We start from the raw sequence: 4,939 nt of genomic DNA on the forward strand, positions 1-4,939 counted from the left end.
CATTCTTATTCAACCATGTTACCAGATGCCTACATGAAATTTTACAAAAAACTTTAGAAATTGTTGATATCAAAATAGCTCTGTAATTATTGGGTAGATCTCTATGCCCCTTCTTACAGATGCCATACTTTTTTTTTCAATCCTCTGTAAAAAGAGCACTTTCTTAGTACTGCATAAATTGCGGTCATATTTTGTTCTTTAATAAACTTAGTTACAGCTATACAGTTTCCAATCTTTTCTTTCTTCATCATGTTCAATGCATTATTTCTTCTTCATTCAACCTGCAATCTTTGTCAATCACAAAAATTTACACATTACAGCTGGCATTTGATACCAATCAGAAAACAAGGATTCAATCAAATATCCTAATACCTCAACTGCCAATGTCAACTAACTTTGAATCTCAGTCAGAGTTGCTACTGATCTTTAATTAGAAATTAATTAGTAAATGATATATGTGAATCTATAAAAATAATGGGCACTCTTTGGTTAATGGGACACCAGTCATTTTTACTACTATTTTTAGCAAAATCTATATTTTATTTCATAATACATACAATTTTAAATTAATATTGAAAAATTAAACATTTACAAAGAAACTTACTACAAACATTCACTGTATCAAACGGGAGACATAAACTGGCAGATGTCATTTAGTATTGCTGTAAACATTTCGTATTTTGAGTGTAGTCTACACCACTTAAATTCTATAAGATATGAATCTAAATGGTGACATGATGTGTCTCGATGAACTTTATTACTCCATTTGGCACTCCTCCACAGTCCTTCTATGTTTTGAGTATGACATCCTGTTGCTGGATCTGCAAAATTATACTTGTGATTTACTTGTAAATGTTTATATCTGACTTCTAACTTGTTTTTTTTGTATGGTTTCCAACAGTCAGAAAATATTATGCTTCCTTCTTTCACATTATTTTGTATTGCTTCTATCAGTGTTTTAGCTGAATGATCATGCATGGTGACTAAAAAACACTCTTTTGACTCTCAACAAATGCCAATGAATACCTACTGCTGCAGAATAACATGTCCGACATTATATTTTCTACATGTAAATAGGCTTTCGTCTACCTTGACTTTGTTTGCACTACTGATTTTTACATTGGATTGAGAAATTGAAAAGTTTGCACATACCTCATGCATGTAATTATTCTAGTCTACAGTTGTGCTGGGACTAATTCCTAACTGCAATTGACAAAATTCTCCAGAGGTTAATTCCAAACACCAGAAATATATAAAATGTACAGCAGTCAAAAAAAGAAACACAGGAAGCTTTGAACTAGTTTTGACTTCTCAAACCCTTTTTTTTTTCATGGCAAGGCTAGATATTGCATCTGCTTTTTGATGCTTCAGAGGAGCAAAAATACAATCTCTTTATAATTTCTTGCACACAATAGCTCACTATGTAAAATTCCATTTTCTTTGAAAATTCGAATTGCACTTTCTTCATCATTTGGCAATTGTCAAATTGTAAAGTGCAGTTTAACTTGAAGAAGAACACACAAATCAAAAAGAACAAGTACTGCAAACTCTGAAAACAACATTACAGTTTCTACCTTTAGGTTCTTCACTCCTACGAGACGTAATTTACATAACCTCATGATGATAATGACATAACTATGAGACGCAGTACTATGCAAAATAGGTTGAAAATAAATTTTAAAATGTAATTTTAACTTTTAATATTATTCTAATTTCGAATTTAGAACCAAGTAACATAAAATTACAAGTTATATTTTATGTATAACTTGTAATTTTATGTTATTTGGTTCTAACTTTACTTACTTAACTTTAACTTAAATTTAACTTTTGCAATTGTACAAACAAAAAAATATGCTAATCGTTTTGGATATCAAACATGTATTAACAATCATCGTTTAAATTTATAATCGACTTTTATAACTTTTATACAAACTTAAAGGAAAGGGTAAGTTTGCATTCAAATAATCTTTACATACAATTAAATTTAAAGTAAAGCAAATATTAAGATGTAAATGCAAATCAGATTTCATCAATTGACTGGTGTCCCATTAACTGAAGAGTACTAAATAATGTTTTGTATAGTGATATATTAGTCTAAATTTTTGTGATAACCAAACCAATTATTTAAATTTTAGGACTTATCAGATATCAGTTAAATAACTGGTTTGGTTATCACAAAAATTTAATGTAATTAAGGGCAAAAAGCAATGAACAATAAGTAGATTAGACTGTTTTTATCATAAACATTAATTTCATTTTTGTCGTTTTTAATCTTAATAAATTTGAATGAAATAATGTTTTTTCTGTAAAATCTTTTATTAATTTAATGAATTTGAAATGTATATGATTAATTTCATGAAAAATTAATTGTATAAATTCCAAAATTTAAACAGAAAGATAAACCATTTACTTATTTATAATTTCTCATTTCTGTAACTCTGCCCTATTGTTGTTTAGTTCTTTTCAAATGTAAGTTTTCTGTGCTATACATGATTGTTGGTCTCAGAAATTTGTGCTTTCAGCTCTATCAAAGTCCTCTTGTCACATAGAATGTCTGATACAGTGATACCTCGGTTTTCGTCAATAATCCGTCTGAAAACAATCGGCAAAATCTGAAACCAACGAAAATTGAGGCAATTATTTCCATATGAATCAATGTAAATCCAATTAATTTGTTCTAGACACTTCAAAATACATATCAAAAACACATTTTATAGAGACTTAATATAGCACTAAATACTAAAAGCAATAAGAAATTAATATAAAAGACTAATTAGCATTAAGATGAAAGCAATGGAATTGTTCAGCTAGACACGCGGGGTAATGTCTTGTCTTGTAGAAGCTACTTGGACATGAGCTTCTAGCCTATATCGCCCTGTGGTAAAGTGTGACGTAATTGTCACGTAATAGTAGTTGTATGTGTTTATGATGGGAATAATACCTTCTGGGAAATCCGTTTAAGAGTAACTGGCCTCTATTCAGGCATTACAGACGTGGAGAAAATTGGGAAAACTTCACATGGCCAGCCTGCCCTGGCAAAGCGTGAACCCACGACCAAACTCCCAGTGTTCAGGGAATGGAACCGTTGGCCAATGGTGGGCCGTCGTGGAGTGATGTTTACACAACAAGAAATAACGCCACACTGCGCCAGAAAATGCATTGTTTTTGCAAAATTAGAAGCAAGGTCACTTGAGCACGCCGATGAAATCCAAGGCAATCGACGAAAACCGAGACAAATTTTTCGCAAAAAAATTGATGAAAGCCAAAACCGACGGTAATCAAAGTCAATGAAAACCAGGGTATTACTGTATTTGTTTTCAATTCTCCCAAGCATATTGAATTCAACTAGTAACATCTCTCTGCTTCTTCTTCATTCATAATTGAGCCAAGGTATCTGAAATGATAATTCTTTTGATAACTTCTATGTTCAAAACCAAATTATCTCATTTCCTTCCACTGTAAAAAACACAATGAGGCATGCTGTCTAAAAGTCGCCGGAGCACATCTTGACTTATCTCATCCCATACAGAGGTAATGGCTGTCTGCACTTCTGCAACAGTTGAAAACTGATGTTCATTGATGTGCACCTTTCTAGCGAGGATTCCCCAGAGGTTCTCCATGGGGTCAAGGGAATTAGCAGGCCACTCCATTACATGTACATTATTGTCTAAGAATCACTCCCATGTAGTGTGTGCTACATGGATTAGTATGTTGTCCTGTTAGAATGTCCAGAATGGTCCTCCACCCCTCTTTCCAAATACCATAAGGTGCACATCCAACAGTTCCTGATAGTCTCTGGACTTCATATGCCACTCAGAAATGCGATGTTAGTCTTTCCGTTGTATCTGAATTCATCCCAGACCATTACTGATCTAACTCCCATTTCGTGTTTGGAAAAAATCTTCTTGTCTCTGATGTCATGCTAGTAGTAGCACCAGCCATCAGGACCATCTAAATTAAATTTTTTTTGTTGCTGAATACTAATCTCCATTCTGTATTTCAATTTGAATGTTCTCTAGCCCATTTTACCTGTGCTATCTTATGGTCTGATGTTAATCTGGGCTGATGTTTCTTGTTGTACAGCAGTTGTCTGTTGAGCCTTACAGATCTTGATAGGGTTGACATGAATATTAACCATTGCCATGCCACTAACATGCCAACTATCTGAATGATGATCCTGATTGTTTTAGGATGTTTACGACCTGTCGAAGATGATGATCACTGAGTGCTCGTGGATGTCCTGAACAGGGTTTTTGGTTGTAATCCTCTTGGTTACATAAATAATTGTTCACTGCATTATGTGACCGATTAATCATTTTGCTATAGCCCTGTTGAACAGCCCTTGCTGCTTTAATGCATCAATCTTGCCTCTCTCATAGGCAGATAACACCTTGCCACAACCCATGTTTCCATAAACGTTATATCAAGCAAATCACACAACTCAAAGTTGCAGCAGTATGACAATTTCACTCTTAACAGGTATTATGAAATAGTTTGTAACGTTTAACTTGCAGGTTCATATCATTATTTCTCCAGGGGATGTGATGGAACTAAGCTTTTGCAACATATGGATTATCTCACTTTGTGTGTTTATGCATTTACAGTCATCAAACAATATGCTAGTTTAATGATGTCATATTATTTTTACATGTTTCTGCTACCTACACAAATAAATGTATGTGTTGGTTTCTTTAGATGCATTTGTGTTATGTTTGCTTAACTGAATAGAATGGACCTAAACTTTTGCAACACACCTTAGATATAATTTTTTTATAATCTTTTTCTAAACTTTTACATGATCTATCAAAGACTAAATATTATGTCAGTAGTTGATTTGCCTGGTAAGCCAACTTTGCTTGATATTGATTTTTTTCTTTCACTCTTCTCTCTCAAATCCTTTTTAGCATTTTCATTATATGGTATAAGGGTGGATCAAATG

Source organism: Centruroides vittatus, unplaced genomic scaffold (assembly GCF_030686945.1).
Source record: "Centruroides vittatus isolate TY-2023 unplaced genomic scaffold, ASM3068694v2 contig_577, whole genome shotgun sequence".
NCBI lineage: Eukaryota > Metazoa > Arthropoda > Arachnida > Scorpiones > Buthidae > Centruroides > Centruroides vittatus.